The sequence below is a fragment of the Monodelphis domestica genome, chromosome 6, assembly GCF_027887165.1.
Source record: "Monodelphis domestica isolate mMonDom1 chromosome 6, mMonDom1.pri, whole genome shotgun sequence".
In the NCBI taxonomy this organism is placed as follows: Eukaryota; Metazoa; Chordata; class Mammalia; order Didelphimorphia; family Didelphidae; genus Monodelphis; species Monodelphis domestica.
This window is the reverse complement of record NC_077232.1, coordinates 178948972-178969770: the sequence shown is the minus strand read 5'-3', so window position 1 is coordinate 178969770 and position 20799 is coordinate 178948972. Positions and strand designations below refer to the sequence as shown.

At 39.2% G+C, this 20799-nt stretch overlaps 1 protein-coding gene across 4 annotated transcripts in view; it reads right to left on the bottom strand.

Moving 5' to 3' along the window:
- Nucleotides 1-15386, bottom strand: part of SMAD1 (SMAD family member 1) — a 96959-nt gene extending 81573 nt beyond the window's left edge. The window contains exons 1-3 of one of the 4 annotated variants that reach the window (XM_056802746.1): nucleotides 14919-15365; nucleotides 12591-12662; nucleotides 10887-10956 (exon numbers count right to left, since the gene is read on the bottom strand). The gene's annotated coding sequence lies outside the window, so the exon portion shown is untranslated. Of the gene's footprint in view, nucleotides 1-10886; nucleotides 10957-12590; nucleotides 12663-14918 lie in introns of all 4 variants that reach the window. The other 3 variants (XM_056802745.1, XM_007496267.3, XM_056802747.1) reach the window with 3 other exon arrangements.
- Nucleotides 15387-20799: the final 5413 nt, after the last annotated feature.

Genomic DNA, 20799 nt, shown 5'->3' with positions numbered 1-20799 from the left:
TTTGGATCCTCAAAACTTAGCTCAGGGCTTGTCACATGTGCTTAACAATTTTTTAAAACCCATTTTACAGATGAGGATACTAAGACTCAAAGGGTTAAGTGATGCTGGTACTCAACCAAATAGCTAGAGCAAATCCAAGACTCTTCATTCAGATATTCTGATGACAAATCTATCACTTTGTCCACTCTTTATAGCACCTGCTGCCTCTTTCCTGCCACCTTGAACAACCCAAATGCAAAGCCTGAAACATACCACTCAGAACAAAAACAAGAAAGAGGTTGTAATTAAACATGTCAGAGTATAAAGCCAACAATGGGCAAACAGGAAGCTATAGTAGGTAAGATGGCAGGCTACAGGGCAAGTTCTCTTTCCAGATATTTTCAAACAGGACCAACATATACCTGATAAAGCAACTATGTTCAGCCCATCATTTTTCCTGACTAAATTAACTAGGTAACTCCAGAAAGAAAACTGATATACCACTCCACTCTTATACCCCATCTCCTTTTAGTAAAAAGAATGTTTATGGGGTAGATTTTGAAGGCAACCTTTCAAATGTGCATATCAGAGTAAACATTTCTTCTATTGCCATCCCCAAAATTCTTCATCCAAGAAGCATTTAAGGATGAGTAGAGGAAAATGAAAATAGTAGTCAGTGTGAGAATTTAGAAGATTTTACCCCTCCCCCCCAAAGTGGAAATAACTTGCATATCACAGAAACATACAGAAGACAGATATGGCCAACTTCTTCTATTCCTGCCCTGTCCCTGCTACCACATAGAAAAGTCATAGTGTCCCAGACTAGGATCAGAGAATTTAAATGCTGAAAGAGAATTCTGTGATAATCTAGCCCAGTCCCCTTCACCCAGCGAAGGTGGATTCTGAACTCTATTTTTACTCTAAATACATTCTTTCAGCTATGCCACAACCCAGAGAATGTTTCACTTCTGACACTGTCCTCTGCCCTCTTTGATATAATAAATATGTATTAAAACTCCTAGGGTGTGCAAAAACCTGGGTTAGACCCTGGGCATTCAAAGAAATAAAACTGTGTCCCTGCTATACTTCCTTCCACACATCTCTATGCATTCAGCAGACAAATTAATAACCATGTTTGCCCACCAGATTCTTAGGCCATGTGATATGAAGACCCATATGGAAGAGGTTACTGGTGTCCAACTTTTCAGTAATCTGAATTAGAAGGGCAGCTCTTCTCAAGACTCTTTCAAATCCCCCCAAAATTAGTATAAACAACATTCAAGAATACTCTTTTCCCTCATAATAAAAATTGCCTCCAGATCTAGAATTTCTTGGGATTTGAGTTTCTAGTATAGGCTAGCAACTTTCTACAATTTTCTTAGATGTTTATCTAGATCACTGACAAGTTAGGTCACAGCCAATAAATATCAAAGGAGAGTCTTAAACTCCCAGGCCCTAGACATCATACCTCCCAAAGACATTCACTAATGCTAGCCAGAAACCAAACATAGCCACTAAGAGTAAGGTCCATTTCAACCTCCCTAGATGTTTTTTTTAAGCCCTTACTTTCCATCTTAGAATCAATTCTGGGTATTAGTTCCAAGGCAGAAGAGCAGTAAGGGTAGGACAATGAAAGTTATGTGACTTGCCCAGGGTCACACAACTAGGAAGTGTTCCACTAGATCTTAACAAATAGAATATACTCACAAATACTGCCCTACAGCAGCAACTGTCTTCTAAATTTTTAGTTTGTTTTTTTTGTTTTTGCTTTTGTCTTTAGCAAATTGGGAGCAATTCCCTCCCAACCCCCCAGAATGAAGGCAAGTCTCAGAGAAATCTTTTAACTATTCCTATGCCAAATAGAAATAAGGGAATTAGAATGTTTTTAGCTCAGTTAGCACAAACAAAAATTACACACATATAGAAACATTCTAATACTCTATCTCCTAGTTTTGATTAGATTAATAATGCCCCACGAAGGCTTTCCTATCATACAAGTTTTGACTATTAGGAGAATCTGCTGGCATTTTTAAATAAAGAAAGAGATTCTCCCTTCTAATCTCTAAATACTTCAATCTTGAGAGAATAAAAATTTAATTATGGATCATGAAATTAATGGAATGAATCTTTTCCTTCTAAAACTAATTAGGTGAAGAAGAGACTTTGACCCTCTCTACCCGAATCTAAGCTAACTCATTTTTATGGCCTGCTACTAAAAAGGGCAAACAAACACCAGTCTGTTGTCCTGATATCACCTCAGTTGTCAGCCAACTCAGGTTTTCAATAACTTGGGAGAGATAATGGAGAGGGCAGAAAGAATGTAGTATGGGGGCAACTAGGTGTCTCAGTGGATTGAGAGCCAGGCCTGGAGACAGGAGGTCCTGGGTTCAAATCTAGCCTCAGAAACTTCCCAGCTGTGTGACCCTGGGCAAGTCACTTAACCCCCATTGCCTAGCCCTGGCTGCTCTTCTGCCATAGGACCAATATACAATATTGATGCTAATATGGAAGATAAGGGTTAAAAAAAATGTTGTATGTGAGATATAGAAAGAAGGTTAGCTTGGTTGGAATAAAGTGTTGCCAAAGGAAAATATGCCAGAAGATTGGTGGTAGACAAACATTAGTGAATACTAAGATCACAGAAAATCACAGAAAAGTATAAAAACCGATGCATGGTGATGGACCAAGGAAACAAAATACACAATGGCAGCAATGGAAATGGAAACAACAATATGAGCTAAATTGAATGATAAAAAATTTAATGACTAAGCATGGCCCTAAAAGACAGGAAAAGGCACCACCCTCTTCTGTACAGAGGTGGGAGACTATGGGTCTAGAATACTGCATATAACATCAATTGCTTCCCTCTGTGTCTTGCTGGATTTTTTCCCCCCTCTCTTCATTATTCCTCAATATGAGGAGTGTCTATGTGGGATACAGAAGGAAGAGGGAAATGATAGGAAATGTAGGTGATGTAAAAACAAAAGATAGCAATTAAATTCATTTTTTAAAAAGACTGGTAAGATGGACTGGGACTAGACTACAAAGGCACTTTCCAGTAAGATTTTTTTGTTGGGTCTACAGCTTTATCTTGTCATTTGAAAGTATTCTTATCTCCTTTAAGTTCTCAAGAAAACTAACCAGTGCAGACAGATAGGCATTTATTTCTTTTAGAGCAGTATTTCTTAACCTGTGGTTTGTGAACTTGTTTTTAAAAAATATTTTGAGAAGCTTATTTCAATATAATTAGTTTCCTTCATAATCCCATGTATTTTGTTTTATGCATTTAAAAACAGGGTTCTAAGCTTGATATGGCTTCCTTTTTTCAAAGGCTTCACAAAGAATCCACAAAACAAAAAAGGTTAAGGATCTCGGTCTTGGAGTAATATAGTAGACAACAGTTTAACAAAACTAGCCAGAATTATTTTAAAAATCTCAAAAAAGAGACATTCATCTTTCCCAAGAAACACCAGCAAATCATAATAACCTAAACACAGTACCTCTAAATGAACACACACACACACACACCCTTTTAAAATTAAGTACTATCCTGGAAAGAAACCATATAAGTAAAAATATTCAACAGCAGTACTTTTTATTGGTTCCAAGGCAGAAGAGTGATAAGGGCTAGGCAATGGGAGTTAAGTGACTTGCCCAGGGTCACACAGCTGGGAAGTGCCTGAGGTCACATTTGAACCTAGGACCTCTAGTCTCTAGGCCTGGCTCTCAATCCACTGAGCCATTCCACTGCCCCCAGCAATACTTTTTTCTGGTAGTTACCAACTAAAAACAAAGTGGTTGTCCATTATTGGGGAATGTCTACATAAACAAACACACAATGGAATGGGGCATTACTGTACTTTTAAGAAACAAAGAATTATAGAAATCCACAAAGGCTTGTGTGAATTGAGTGATTTAGAGAAAACAGAGCCAGAAGAATCTTATACTTGGTGACTGTAAATAACCCAAGTACAAAATGTTGCATGTTATCAGCTTGAACGTAGCATATGATTCCAGACCCAGAGGCTACACTGGTTTCACTTTAGGGTTTCTGTTTAACTTAACCAGGAGCCAGGGTTCAGTGAGGTTGGAATATAGCTAAGTGACCAAAGCAAGAACAAAGGACATCTTGGAAAGCCTTAAGAACTTTGATCAATGTAATTCAGAGGCTGATGATGAAGCATGCTATCTGCCCTCAGGACAGGGAAGTGGTAGATTCAATATGCATTTCTGGACAAGCCTAAAGAGGGAATCTGTGTTGTTTTGTCCTTTATCAGTTGGGGGAAGTAGGTAAAATAAAGAGAGAGATAGGGATAGGATCCCCCTCCACAAAAAAAAAAATGAGAGGACAGAAGGCTAAAAGAAATCAGATAAGCAGGATAGGACATACTTGAAAGAAAAATGACCTTTCTCCCACTTTTGCTGATGCAATATAAAATGAAGAATTAACATTATGATTCTCTTCTTTACCAAGAACAAACCAGTGACAGTTTTAATTTTTCTTTCCTTCCACAGAACAACAAAAAAGCAGCAGAGCTGTGTATCAAGATCCTCAGTGCCTCTAGAGCTATCAGAGAGCTACTAAGAGAACAGGAGGAACAAGCAGTTTAAAGGTTTTAGTTCTACTGCAAATTTTGTTTTGTCTGTCTCGACTTCCTAAATAAGTCTCCTTTATATTATATCTAGGAAATACGGGGAGTTACAGCCTGTGGATATATCAAGCCAATCAAGCCTTGGGTTACTAGTCAATGACCAGGTTCGGTGTCAGGAAATACCAGATTTTGCTACTCTAGCAACTCCCTTCTGATACTAGCTCAATGACATTAACTCTTTGGATTACTATAAAGCTAAACTTAAAATAGGGAAGTTCATCCAGGGACATGTTCTGCTTGCCTTAAGATAATAACAACCAAGGTGTTAAGACAAAATTTCTGACCCTGTCCTGTTACAGCAGTCTTGGAAACTCTAGGCCAAGCCTGAATTGACCATCTTGAGAGCTGCCATCACAACACTGTTGGAAGGAATATCCTTGAGATCACTGAGCCAAAATGACATATAATCAAGTTTTTGAGCTAAAGGAACAACAAAAGTCAACTAATCTAACCCCTTCACTTTATGGATGAGGAAACTGAGGGACAGACAGGTTAAGTGATTTGACCATGGTCATATTAAGTAATATCAAGAAAAAATTGGGATCTGAACCAAGTTCTTCTGATTCCAAAATTCAATGTTTTTCTCCACATTTCCATGATAGAAGTACATTACCCCTCGATCAAAAGTTGCTAAATTTGGTCATTTCTATTTGCAACACCAAGTTTCATGTTCTCCTAGTTAGAGTGGCCTCATGCTATACTTTCTGTTTTTTACCAATAACAGTTCTTTCTGATTTTTACTAAGTTACCAAACTTTCTATACATTTTGATTCACAAAAGAATATTTGCTCTTAGAAATTCTTCCTGCCAAGCAGAAATTGAATTACTAGAATGCAATTTTAAACATGACAAATAAATAAAGATACAGAAAGTGACTAGGAAAAAGATCTTTTAAAAATCTTAGACAACAATAATTTGATAAGGGAGTTTAAATTTCTCTTCCTGACTATAATATGTCCAAGTTACAACACAATTCAACTACTGCTGAATGTGTATGTGTCTATACACACAAAATATCAAATCAACTAAATGCTCCAAAAATATAATATGTGAAAAATATAATTATGTAAAGCCACTATATTCACATTTTACTACTAATATGTAAGATATTTTGTAGAGATGCCATACAGTTTAACTGCTTTGCTTAAAAGTATGGTTTTGTGGATCAATCACAAGAGCAGTACTTGCCCTTGGAATTTTGTTTTAAATAGGCGACAAACCAAATGACATTATATCTAAGGGCTCATGATATAGGTGGGGTTTGGGAGTAATGTGTTAGCAGTGTTATTGCAGGCATCCCTGCAAAACACTGTCTGTCTGATCTTATTCTAATGGGCAGGGTTGGATAGTGGAAAAAACCCTGTACTTGGCATCAGGACAGATGCAGTGTTGAAATCTTATTTCTGATTCCATACTAACTTGGAATCCTTCAGTTTCTACAGGTATAAAATGGGGGTGAAGGAGACTTCCTGCGCCTATCTTACTGGGCTATCTAGCCAGCTATTATTATTTAATAATCTAGACCCCATCAGACAGTGATCTATAACAGGAACTGAAAGAGAATCATGATATAGCCAAGCACCACAAAATTCTATTATTCTACAGTTAGAATTGTCACCAAAACAGGATGGATTCCCCAATTCTGTCTTCATCATTATACAGCACATCCATTATCGGACTAGCTCCTAGAAAGCCCCCCTCCCCCCAAATAAGAGTATAGGAATCAAATGAGATAATATTTATAAAGCATAAAGCACATTAGCTGGCACATAGTAGGTGTTTAATATATGATTGTTCCCTTCCCCTTTTCCTTATTACTGTCCCATTTTATAGATGAAGAGAGCAAGGGCCAAAGACGTGAAGGAGTTATCAAAAGATCATAGAGGAGCAAATAATGGCAAAGCCCAGAATGAGAATTCTGGATGTTTTATAAGTTCTCTGAAAATAGAATCAGGTATGTTTCAAGGTAGCCAATTTCCACTAACTCCACAGAGGTAAAGGCTGGAGTAGATGGCATTCTATGCTGAGATTCTGTGACTCTTTCTGACTGTGTTATATGAATGGAGTATCCCTATTGCATATAAGCATTTATCCTGCCTACAATGGAGGAGAGAATCACTGCATAAAAAAATCCAGAAAAAGGCAAACTTCCTAGAGGAGGTTTCATTAGTCCTTTTAAAGTAGGATCTTACTGCTTAATTTACACTATTCAAGCCTACCCTCTAACAAGTAGTAAATAGGGAAGGATCTAGACAATCTCAGTAGTCAGTCCTAGATAACTAAGATGCCTGAATTTTCCTTTTGATAAACCAAATATCACATCATCATAAGAGTCAAATAAACCAATATTTGGTATTCAAACAGCAATAGCTATTATCATTAGAAAAATCCCTTGGGGTAAGATTCACTCCCCCCCCTTTTAAATTAAAAATCCTCCAAGTAATTATTGACAAATCAGTTAACACAAGAAAAAGGAAAGGTGATTTAATAAATTTCTAAAGATCAAGTGGCTTCTTTGGCCCAAATGTGACTTTTCTTCACTGTCTTTAGATGAAAATCAGCAGAGCAGCACATATAGATGAAGTTCTCAAAGTCTGTGTCTTCTATTTTTTGCTAGTAATTTCCCAGATTATCTCCCATTCTTCACACTCTCTAGGATATTCCATCATTTTACTCCCACCAATTTACTCAGGCTACTTACTAGCTAGGCTTGAGTTTGTGATCATACCCTTCAATGCCATACTCATTAACACCCTAGATTCTCTAATCTTCCTTACCTTCCAATCTTCATCTTAGGATCACAAGACTTGGCAACTGATCAGATATTGCATATGAAGAAAAGCAAAGACAGGAGGATGACTCTTTAAGATTTCAGTTTTATTATAAATAATTCTGACTTGCAAGTAAATTCAGTCAATTACCCATTCATAATTTGGTTCCCAGGGAACTGCTCTCCTTTGATTTCCCCTAACCTTCCCTCCCCAAATGCCAAGTTCAATGGTTTTGTCCTCAATATTCTTCCTGACCTCTCTGTAGCACTCTATACCACAAACTGCCATTTATTTGATTTTTTGAAACTCTCCTCTCCCAGAGCTTCCATAATCTTGCTAGGATCATTTTGGTAGCCTCTTAACCAAGCTCCTGAGTTTTAATTAATTTCTGTTCTATCACCTCCATATTATCCATGCTGCACATGAAGCTGGTCTCCAAACAAACAAATCTGGTCCAAGAAGCAAGTCCACATAGGTAATGGCTGAATTGGAATGGGAACTAAGGTCTGACCTGATAATTTGTGAACTCCATATCCAAAAACACAATATTCAAGGCTCCCACATTAAATCAGTTAAACATTTACTACCCTCCTCACATCTACAAAAGAAAAAGCACCCACACAAGTATCGTGCTGTTAGCAAAACTTTGGATTGACAGTAAAGCAATAGCTTATGGCAGAAGCTTCAAAAAACAAATAAATACCTTCCCAGAAATCCCTTGGTTCAAGTGCTAGTAGATGACTGGTCGCTGAGAAGGACCTAAATGACTATGTATGATGCCCCAAATGCTAGAGAAGTCAAGTATGTACCTTCAAAATGGAGTTATTACACAGCTTAAAGAGCATAAATCTTACAATTATATTCTTTGTTTCCTGTGTAAAGAGTTAGCTGATATGGCAGAAAAGGATATATTTGTAGTCTAAAGTCCCAGTTTCAATCCTGGCTTTGATACTTGCTACCTATGTGATTTTGGGCAAGTTTAGTTAATCATCTGGGCCTCAGTCTCATCCTCTATAAAATGAACAGGTTAGACTAAATGATAACCATCATGTTCCACATTCTCTGAAAATATGTAAATGTGCTTTCTCTCACCAAAGAACAACAGAAAATTACTATTCAATAACTAGTGTTTCAATAATGCTTGCTTGTATTAAGGTTAAAAGTTTGCTTTATTCTTAGTGTTTCAAAGTGGGAAAGTTATAATGTCCTGAGATACTTATTTTGCTAAAAAGTTCTATAAAGAACCTTCAAAATAAAACTGACAATAGCCTATTGCCTATAAAACTAGGAAAATAAAAATGGACCTAATATACTGTCAGTTGGGCTAGAAGAAGGAGGCAGGGAAATGGTAGGGGATAATTATATGATAAAAGAAATGCTTGAAAAAAATTGTCCCTGACCAGGATGGACAGAGTAACTACTCATGTTTCTATAACTCTACACCTAAAAAAGTAATTTCTCTACCATACGTGAGAGACTGAAATGATTACCGCCATTTTACAGAGGAAGGAATTGAGATTCAGATAAATAATTTGCTCAGGAGAACTTGGGTCTTCAGCCTCAATGTCAAGTATTATTAAGCCTGAGAACATATAAACAACTACAACTGCTGAAGTAAAATAACAAATTCAATGTGCACTACTATGAAATGATGAGAAAACGTTGTAGCTTAGATATTGGAAAGGTAATGGCTTCAAAAAAAATTCATTCTCTGGGCCTCTTTATACTCATTTGTAAAATTGTTGAGGGTTGGGAGTTGTACAAAATGATTTCTAAAGGTCCCATGAAACTCTACCATATGATGGTTCAAGAAAAACTAGTTGAGGCATTTTTTATCCATTAATTATGTCACAGATCTTTGCTTTGACTCAAAACCAAGAGAAACTACAAAGATGGAAATGGCTCAAATTCTGTCAAGCTAGGTCTCTTCCTAGAACTCTGTTGTATTTATTTATCCCCTGCAATCAAACTTGTTTATTTTATGAAGGTTGTTCTGGCCTTTCCTGTCTGAGATAGAGCTATCCCTTATGCAAATGAAGTTTCTGCAAAAGGCGGAGATTTCTTCAAGTTGACCAGCAGAAATTATATCCTTCTCTGCCCTTTCCAACTACCCTGATCCAATCCATCTTCAAATACTACCAATCCTCTGACAGTAAAATAGATCAGTAATCAGTGGTATTATATTTGTCCACATCCTCTCTGAAGTAGAAGGAAGAAGTTGGGCTAGATAACCTCTAAGGTCTTTCCCTGCTTTAAATCTATAATATCATGATCACTGTTTTTTGACCTTGTCTCTGATCATTTGGGGTGGGGATGGGGGGGTATTTTCTATTAAAAAACTATTTGGAAACAGTTAATAAAAACCATGTCAGATACTAAACCCGACAAATGTAGAGCACTGGCAACTTAGGTCAAACTGAACATTTGTATTCAGGCCACTTATAGAAAATGGAGAGGAAGAAAGTAATGAGATTTCAATCTGGCACACACAGGAGAATATCACCCACTTGCTGCTGCAGAAAGGCCAATCTGACAGTAAGAGCAAACCACAAATAAAAGTAGCATTAGGGAGACTGATTCGTTAACCCTAAATCTTCTATTCACTTTACTGCTATCCATTTTCTCAGGTTTTAAATTAGATTTGACCATTTTTCCTTCTTGGTTCTGTCCCTTCTCTTTGAAACACCTCTCTGACTCTGTCCTCTCCAATTCTCTTCTCTGCAAATAGCCACAAAGTCTTCACTTTTGGGCTAAGAATAGAACAGATGTGTTCTGGCTCTCTGAAAGACAAAACCCTCAAAAGAAAGTACCTCTAAGCCTTGCTCTGTATCTCAGACCTGGCTGCCTAAAGGGTATGGCCCTATTATGATTTCATTTCAATGTGTATAATCTTGGATCTCCCATCTTCCAATAATGCCCCACTGATTGAATTAGATGCAAGGGTTTTGTTTTTTTTTCCAATGGCCCTCTTGGAAAAAAAAAATCAATTTCGATTTGCAAAAAACAAACAGATCTAGGGTTGTCAGACCTGACTTTCATTCAGATGAGACCATGTGAGAGAAAAGAACAGTGTTATGCCAAATGACTTCCTGATCCTTTCTCTCCACCCTGCCCCCAACTTCACTGGATTGCAGCAGGAAAATCTCAACAGCCCACAGGGTAATGAAAGAGAACTAGAATGAGTCAAGAAACTGGGAGTTCTGAGGCTGGATATGATGCTAACTAGCTACATGACCTCATCTTCTCAGACCAGTCATTTTATCTTTGCACCCCAAATACTTTCATCTGTAAAATGAGAGTACTATAGGGATGAAAGGGAGAAGGGAGGTAAAAGGAGCAAGGGGGAAGGGGAAGAGACAGAGAGAGAGGGAAAGAGGGAAAGGAAGAAGAGAGGGAGAAAAAGAGAACACTGGAGTCTAAAGACAAAGGACCAAAGCTGGACTCTGCCACTTATTATCTTTATTACCATTGGGACCAGCATTACCTCTCTCTGATGGGACTCAGTTTCCTCAACTGTAAAATGAGGTCACTTCCAGCTCAAAAATTTCATGATCCTATGATAGAAAGAAATTGTCATTGAAAAACCCCATTCTCTACAGTTGTAAGGATAATCCCCTCAGACTCAAATAGCTATTTCAACAAGACATTAATATTGAGATATGTTATTACTTTAAAGATCAGCACAGGAAATTCTTGGTTATACAAAATAAAGGGAGAAAATCATTTGAGCTTTTGGAAGCTCTGAAATTTTCCCTCTTTGGCATTAGATTTATTATCCTATATATGCTTCTCTTAAATTAGCATTAAAATTCATTTATTTGCCTTGAGCATTAACCAACTGAAAAGCAAGGCAAGTATTCTCCCCTCAAAATTTGGTTTTTTAGTTGTTAAACTGGTCAAAGGAAAGGACTGAAAAACAACTATTCAGAAAACTTAGTTGGGACAATCACTTTCACTCAAACTCAAATTCTGACAAATTGGAACCAGGAAAATAGTGATTAAAAAACAAACCTCGGAATTTACAATCTCCACTTTGCCCAAAGATTCCTCCTATCTGGAATTATGTCAAATCAAGCATTTAATAAATAATAAAGTTAATTAGTATTCACTATCTCTTCCTACACATTTTATAGTGAAGGTACGGAGCCAGAAAAGAAATAAATGAGAGTATAAGAAGCCATGGACCTGGATAATCCATAAACTGGATAACCAGCCTTGAATAATTAAGAGCTGGCTAAAACCCAGTTAAAGATTGTTTTCTTTTCTCCTGGATTACTCATGCCATTGAGTCAAACAAGTCTTTTTCTGCTTAAGACCTTGCCAACTAGATTTAAGACCAGTACAAGAGAAATAAAGTATGTCTTCCCTTCAGATTACAGCAAATATATTTTAACCCCAACCCAATAGGAAACTAGCAACAACAGGAGGTTGAGGGCCAGAAGGCTCATAGAAAGGAGCTCACTTTGCTCTTCTCTGATGTATTAGGTACTAAGTAGCCTTTGAGATCTTAGGGATTCTGAGATTTGGTACCCAGAACAGTTTTGGAGGGGATGAGTCAAGCCACCCCAGTATCAGTCTTCTTGACTACCAATAGAAAAAGCTATTGAAAAAATAATTACCTGACATCACATTTCTCCCCTTAAGTAAATGTACCACCAAACCTTTTTTTCTCTTTTAAAAACATAAATAAGTATTCTGAGGAGTTTTGGACCTTTTTTATAAAATAAAAAAGTCCTATACCATTCTCATCTCTGAAGAATAATGCCAAATTCCAGCTTAGCTGCCCCTGTAATATGGTTTAATTATGATGACTGAACTAATAGGCTGACATCATAGACTTTTACAGGCTGACCCCATGTCATCCTGATGTATCATTTTGCACCAGTTCAGTGCTGTAAATCAATTTAAGATCTCAAGCAGGTTGAAAAGGCTGGTAATGATGCTTTCTCTGCAGTCTCTGGGGACTCTACATTATACACAACTTACATTATTTATAAAGCTCAATGATGCCTCCATTAGCCTTGTAAGCCTACACAAATGAGTCCTTTTATACACACACAATACACAACTTGGACTGTATTATCCAGCCTACTGCAGCTTAAATATGGCTGTCTAATTACACCCAAGTTTATTCCTTCTTTCCAATCATTTAGCTATTAAATTTCATCTTTAACCCAGAAATACTCACAAGCCAAGGAAGAATGTGAAATTCAGCACATCATCCTTTTTAATATTTAGGGAAATGGGATTTCCAGAGTCTCTAAAAAAGATACATTGGTTGAACTTCAGTGTTTTTTTTATATTCCTATAGTTACCTTTAAAAAAATCTAACAAGTTGACATTTATTTGTTTTTAGATGGCTGAAGTTGCCACTTTTTAAAAAATGCAGTGGTCATCAGATCTTCAAGGGTATAAAAGATAAGGACACTGAGAGAAAAAAATGTATTTGGTTACATACCTATAGTTGGAGGGGTCAAAACCAAATCAAAGACAAATCCCCACCCTCTAGGGGTAACTCAATCCTTCCTTGATCTTCTCTAGAGGTTTCTGCATCACCTAGCCCCAGAAAAATCATCTCTGATGCCTCTAGTTACAGTTTAAGAATTGCAATATTACAAGCTGAGAACCACCTGAAGAGAAATATCAAATAACTACAAATGGGAAAGGATGAGAGTGGAGTGAGAGAAGCACTTAAAATCTGTATAATATATTTAAGCCCAGTACCCACAGACAAAAATGGCAATGATGCAAAGAACACTGGTGCCAACTGCAGTGAACCCTGATCCAACCTAGATTCCTTTTAAAAACATTGGTTCCACTAGAGCTCACCAGCCTTCAATAAAAGGTAAAGTGGTAATTAGAAATAAACAAGATGAAGATCAGCACAGTCTTCTCATTGTGTTACTGAAGTGAAGGCATGCCATCCCTGAAAACCAATTAGAAAGAGACATGTTCTGATAGAAAGCTGCTCTTTGATCCAGCTACTTAAAGAGTTTGTTTCAGGGACATATAAGAAGGCAGGCCCAAATCATACCACTCCTTATGTTTTGTACCATTTTTTTTTAACTTCAGCTCCAAGACAAAAAAAAAAATCAACCAGAAACATGCCAATTTTCATGGCAGGTCTGAAAGCCAAACAGATCTTTGAGCTGGGCCTCAATTTTCGGGGCCATGCATGCCTTCAAGGAAATCAGGGTTTCAATCATATCTCTAAAATGCAGTGGGAAAAAAATCCTGTTGTAGTAATCTTAAAGTCGGTCAACATTTGTTCCTCTTTCCCATAATACATCTAATGGGAAAAACCCTGTTCCCGTAAATGCTCCCATATAGTAGGCATGTTGGAAAACAAGCCCACGTTTCTTTCTCTCAGTTTTCCCGTTCCCTCTCGCGTCCCGTCCCCCCCACAACCCCCCTTACATAAACTACTAAGCGAAACACTAACAAAGGCTTGGGGGAGAGTAAATGACACAGTTGTTCCCGAGCAAACTTAGTAAATGCAGAGGGAAGGAGACAATCAGATCAGGTCGAGAAGGATCCACGGGCGTGGGGGAGCGAGATAAAGGGAAAAAGGAGAAGGCAACCAAAATCAACTGCCGCCAAATCTTGGAATAAATTGGAGGGTGCGAACTTTACTTGACCTCGACCCCAAGGATTGAACGGAGGGGCGAAAAGGAAAAACGGGCGGGGGAGAGTGGTAAAGAAAAGCTGAGTTTTCTTCCTTCTCTGCGATCCACACTTCTGAAAAGCTGGGTGCGTGAGAGAATGTGTGAGTGTGTGTGTATGTGTGTACACAAGAGACAAAACCAGCCTAGGCAGTTCCTGAAACTCCCGCAAGTTTGGCTGTCCCCCTCCCAGCTCTGCGGGCGCAGGACACAAAGGGGCCCCAACAGCAATTGAGCCAGAGCAAAGGAGAGGGAGGCCGGGAGAAAAGTCAGGAAGAGAGGAGACCGGGCCGAGGAGACCTCGGCGGGCCGGGGCGGACAGGGGAGAGGCGGAGAAGTCGGACTCCCCTCCTCCGACCCAACAAAGACGCCAACGCAAAGTTGGAAGCTCAAAGCGCACCCCTGCAGCCGAAGGGTGGGGGAGAGAGGCGAGGTGGGGGAATTAAGGGGGTCCGTAGGTTTCTAAGAGCCACCGGGAGACGCCATCATGGGGGGGGACTTCCCATCTCTGCTCCCCGAGAACACCCCCCACCCGCAAGCCCATGCATCCAAGTTGCTATCCCAGCGCTACGGCGGGAGTCTGAAACTTGGAAGGGGGGAGAGGAAGGAGGGCAACAGGGGGTCAGCTGGGAGGGAGGACTGCAGCAAACCAGGCTCCAGCCGCCCCCTCCCCCACCCATTCCCGGACGGCAGTTCCCCCCCCCCCCCCCCCCCCCCGAGTCCGCAAGAAAGAGGGGTCGGGAGGCGGCGGCAGGGCAGCCTGGCCGGGGCCGGGAGGGAAGGGGTGGAGTGGGGTGGAACGCAAAAAAGGAAAAGTTTGGGGTTCGGGGTCGGATGGGTTCTTTGGTTTTTACCCCGTGGGCGGCGCGCCCCTCAAAGGCGAGTACTGAAGAGTCCCCACTGGCCGCGCCGCCGTTGTCTGGCTGCTGAGGCTGCTGATCCCGCTGGGGCTCCCGCAGTTCCTCCGGCTGCCTCGCCGCCCCTCCGGGCCGCCAGTCCCTCCCCTCGCTCCTGCTCCAGCAGCGGCACCGGCAGCAGCAGCAGCCGCCGCACAGTGGGCAGCCCCGCGCCGCCCGCTAGCTCGCTCGCTTGCTTTCTGCTTTTCCACCCTCTCTCTCTCTTTCTCTCTCTCACTCTCTCCCTCTCTCTCTCTCTCTCTCTCTCTCTCTCCCTCCCTCCCTCTCCCGGAGCCTGGATTGATCTGGTCTCGCTGGCGTCAGGGAGTCGGAGCCGCCCAGCCTCCACTACTCCACTGCCAATACACAACACACACACACACTCACACACTTACAAACCCTCCACCACCGCCACCCCAGACTAGGGATCCTCTCCAAATTACCGCGCTGAGCACGCTCAGAAGCAACAGCTGCTGCGGCAGCAGAGGCGGAGGCCGCTGCCTTAGGGGCCCCCAACAAACACGGCGGGGGAACCAGCTCTGGGGACAGCTCTCTCCCCCTCCCCCACTTTTTTTTCCTTTACCCACTCCCGCCCCCCAAGCTCCTCCAAAAGAAGGGGGTGTGGATTTATAATACTGTTTAGTCCTCCTGAAAGTCTTGTGGCCTTTAGTCGTGGTGGGAGTGATTTGGTATGTATGGGCCTTACAAATAAAGTTTAGGGTCGTGAGTTTTATTTTCTAAAACGGTCATTCCACTTGCCCCGCCCGCACTGGATCTTCTTTCTATTAGGGGTGGTTCTTTTTTGTTTTGTTTTAAACTTGCCATCCAAGACGTCCTTTTTTTTTTTAAACTATCTGTAATCCCACCCACCCTCTTGTCTGTCCCCCACCCCCACCCCGTCCCGCCCTCCAGTATTTGCAGGGCAAAGTGCAAATAAAATATCCAGCATTAGTTGATCGGAGCCTTACAAACCAGGGCTCCCTAGCTCAGTTTGCCGTCGAAGTCAATAGATTTGGTTTGTGCCAAATCCAGGACCCATTTATTTCCCCACGTAATCCTTCTGGCCCCAAGGAGTGCAGCTAAGGAGACATTCCTCTAGAAAGCGAAAAAGCTACAAATTTGAGGTCATTTTTCTTACCCACAGGCAAAGCCCCCTCAGAAATGATCAAACAGCTTGAGGCTTTACCTAGGCTTCGTAGACATTAAAAGTCCTCTTTACTCTGAAGCACTTCTTTTAGTCATGAGTTTGGAACCTGGCATGAAATCTCGGATATCTAAAGCTCAGTGGAGACCCAATTCTTTCCAGGATTAATTACCCCCTAAGTACAGAGCCAAGTGGTAAGAGCCTGAGTTGTAAAGACCAGACAAAAACCAATCCCTGCCCTTAAGAAGCTTACATTCGGGCATACTATCCTAAACAAATATTTTTATCCTAGATAACTTGTGGAGAGGAGAGAATTGAATCTCTGGTGAAGTTTAGTTTTAACAAAAAGTATAGTCACAGTACGTGAAAGTATGGAGCAAATGTAATTAATGGCAACACTCAGTTCCTGCTTAAGATTTTTTTTTTCATTATTCACAGAAGATATAGCTTTTTTTTTAGGGCATTTCACCTCCACCTCTTACAATCTCTAGCTTCTTTCAAAATAATTGGTAAGGTACCAGAAGATCAGTTAAAGCTCTTCACTTATAAAAATTACCTTGTGTTAATTTCAACTATATTTACATAGACGATATACTACACATATACAAATGTTTAGAATATAAACCGGAAACCCATTATGTCATATGTTTGTAACCACAGTGCTTGTGTCCTGTGCACAGTAGGCACTTTATAACAAGTATGTTGCTGTTCATAAGATTTAGAGTTGGAAGGAATCCTCCGAAGTTATCATTCCATGCTGTCCGATAGGCTCTCTGGATTTCTATTGGAGGAAGACTTGGATTCCAATCCTAGGAGCACTCTATGCAGCCTATCTAATCTTGTCTTATTTCTGGGCCTTGGTTTACTTATCTGTGAAGTGAAAAAGTTGTCTTAAGTGGCCTCAAAAATAATTTTCTGCTCTCATCTGTGATACCATTATCTTATGACCTATGATATCTCATTACATTTTTTGAACCTCTCTAATCATTTAGAAGCTGTTCCTTATGTTACCAAAAATCTACCTACTATAATTTCTATGTATTATTCTAGTTTTGCCTGTATTAGCCGAGCAGAAGACTTCCATATGACACTCCTCTGGGAAGACAACCATCATACTCCATTAAGTCCTTTCCAGACAAAATAGTCTCATTTTTTTTTCTTCTCTACCTCCCAGATGTAATATATAAGCAATATCTTCTAGCTAAAAAATGCTTGTCTGATTTTGGGCAAGTTATCTCCTCACCTAGGGACTCAGTTTCCTAATTGATAAAATGAGAGAAGATGGGTGGTAGTGGAGGAGACTCTGAGGTCCCTTACAGATTTAAATCTGTGATCCTGTGATCTGATATGCCACTTCCCTCTTTTTTTTCTAGATAAGAAACCGGATCTAGAGAAGGGAAATCACTTGCTCAAGGTCTCACTGGTCTTAATTATTGATGAATACCTGATTTATAAAAACAAATGCAAAGAGTGTTTTAATTTAAAAAAAAACAGAAAAATTAGGAGAGATTATGTGCATCACAAAAAGATTCACTAGTGTTCCCTTAAATAGAAGTTCCCTAGCTACCTTTAAGTATTTGTTTATAACAGCTTCCCAGGTGCATTTAAGTGTTAGTTTGGACTTAAATGGCCTCATAGGATAACTGCTATGAGAAGGAATCCTGCAGTGAAAACTGTTTGGTTGGGGTCCTGGTGGGAGGTGCTGTTGAAAACACAGTTCCTGGGAAAACCTAGAGGGGACCGTACTACAATTCTATACATATTGATGACTAATTGTCTATGAGGTTGATATAGTACATAATGACACTTATTGGCCTTAAGGATCCATACACATTCACAAAGTTCACCAAGCACCCCTTTCTCTCCCTTAATCCATAAAATGATGCAGTCTCAGAACACAGGTTAACTGAAGGACTCTATACAGGTGAGAAGCCTCCTTTCATTATTCAAAATAATCACTCCCAATTTATCTGTTCTGAAAAATTCAGATCCACTTTACAATAATTGTTCTCAAAGATCTTCTTTCTCAATGTCAGAATTTCACACTTAATTCTGAATTCTAAAAAAATAAGTAATTTCATTATTCTTCTCAAAATTCTTCAATAAATACAGCTAAATAAAAAATCATATCAAATTTTCATTAATTCCTGATTTTCTGACACTTGCATTCATTTTGTAATTTCTATTCAACAGTATTATTAGTGGGATCCAAAGTTGCCTTTATCCTGATTGAACTAAGAGCAGCATTCCCTCTGCTTTCCTTCTCTGTCTCTATCTCCATCCATGTCCTTTTTCCTTTCTTCTTTCTTTTCTTTCATTCTTTCTTTCCTCCTATCCCTTCTTCCTCCTTTTCTACCTGCCTTTCTTCTCTTCCTTCTCATTTTTCCTCTCTCTCTTTCTCTTGTCTCTTTTTCCTGCTGAACCACCCATTGGATGAACCAGCATTTATTAAACACCTACTATATGTTAAGCTTTGTGTTGGACTGGTAGATATCAAGATAAAAATAACAAACAGTTGTTTTCTTCGAAGAGATTATATTTGACTGAAGAAATACAAGATATAAGCAAATAAGTATAAACATAATTTGAGAAGATCAGTAACAAGTAGGGGGATCAGGAAAAGCTTCTCATAGGAGTTGGAAAATAATAAAAATAATATGATAGTAATGTGAGCGTTTATATAGTACTTGAAGTTTGCAAATCTTAACTCATTTTATCTTCACAGCAACTCTGGGAGTTAGACACTATTAGTATACCCACTTTATAGATGAGAAAACTGAAGTAGACAGGGCCACACAGCTAATAAATGTCTGAAGCCATATTTGAAATTGAGTTCTGACTCCAGGTACAGGACTCTCTAGCCATCTAGCAACCCTAGAAGAATGAGAACTAAATCTTTCAGTTAGTTCAGGATTCTAAGAGAGATATTTCAGATATGAGGAACAGACCTCCCATGCAAAAAGTACCTAGAAGGAGAAAGAATGCTGTTTCCTCCTCTACTTTCCACCCTTTTGTCTTTTCTCACCCACACACAAAAATGTCAATATTCTTATTTTTAAAACTCTGTTTAGGACACTTAGTTGGCTCAGAGGATAGAGAGCCAGGCCTAGAAATGAGAAGTCCTGGTTTCAAATCTAGACTCAGATACTTTCTAATTGTGACCCTGGGCAAGTCACTTAATGCCCATTGCCTAGCCCATAACACTCTTCTACCTAAGAACCAACATACAGTATTGATTCAAAGGCAGAAAGTAAGAGTTAAAACAGCTGAGTGTGTAACAGAGGGTTCACATCAATCCATTTAGATATGATGTCCATTGCTACTGCATTCTTTTGTATCACTCAACCTGTAGTTTCAATTCTTTTTCATATAGTCTAGCATAGACTTTTCTTTATCAACTAGATGGTATCATAATATCAGTTGTCTATAACCTTATTTCTAAGGTAATCTAGTTTAACTTCTTCATTTTTGAGGGGAAGAAGCTGAGTTTTTGAAACATTAAGTTAAGTCAAGTCATCAAGACCAGGGCATGATACCCTCTGGCCTATCAAAATCTTAGCTCCACAGTTCTTTGGAAAAGATGGTCCTTTCAATTCAAGCTATCATCTGACTAACATTTTTTTTTCTGGGAAACTCACTAAACATTTATTTCTTAGCAATAAAATTCTTGACTTCTCATTTGCATTCTTTCACTCAACTCTGGATAGGGAAGCAATTGTATGGTTCTTTTGCCCATGGGGAAGATGGCATTCTCCTCTTACACTTGCCTTTCCATCTCCATACAGGTCTTATATCTAAACTATTAGAGGAGCCTCCTATCTATCTCAATTTTCCCCTGAATCCAATCCATCCTTCAAAGGTATATAACCAGATTAATCTTCTAAAATTAAACTACTTTGATCATATCACTTGCTCCCAAAAAGAAATCTTCAAAGGTTTTCTATAATCTGTCCAACGTTCAAATGCCTACACCAGAAGTGTCTAACTCATGGCCAGCTGCAATCTCCTGAGTACTGTCTGAATCAGATTAAATTGGAATTGGGAAATGTTTAACAAAATAAATAAAAATACTATAAAGCATAAATAATGTTAATTTGTGGTTTTCTGAGTCAATATGCTGCCCACAGGCACCCATTTCTATTTGTGTTTGATACCACTGGCCTACAGTATAAATTTCATGGTTAAGATCCCTAAGATTTAGCCTACTAGGAACACCCACCTTCCCCACCTCAAAACTTTCACTCACTTTTTTCTTTTGTATGCTCTACTATTGTCCTTCTACTCCCCCATGAATCCATCATACTTTTAAAATCTTCAAGGAATAATTCTCATAATAATACCATGATGCCTTCTTTCCTGTTGACATCAACAAGGAAGAGAGTAGAGGCAGGATAGAGAAGCAAAATGCAGATGAACAAGTTACAGAAATAAACAAGAAAATTGGAAGTCTATCTTAGGATATAGTAAAGGTGCTATGTGTTTAAAAGATGGATAATAGTATCATAAGTTTAGAGAGGGAAGGCATATTAGAAATCTGTCATCTATTCTAATCCTTTACTCCCTCTTTTTCTCTTCATGAGACTTAATTAAATATTCTAACCCTTGATTCAAACAGATCCTAGCAGGGAAAACTTGCTGATCTGAATCAAAAGGTCAGGATGCTCAGGAGAGCAGACATGTTTTGCTACCTGAATA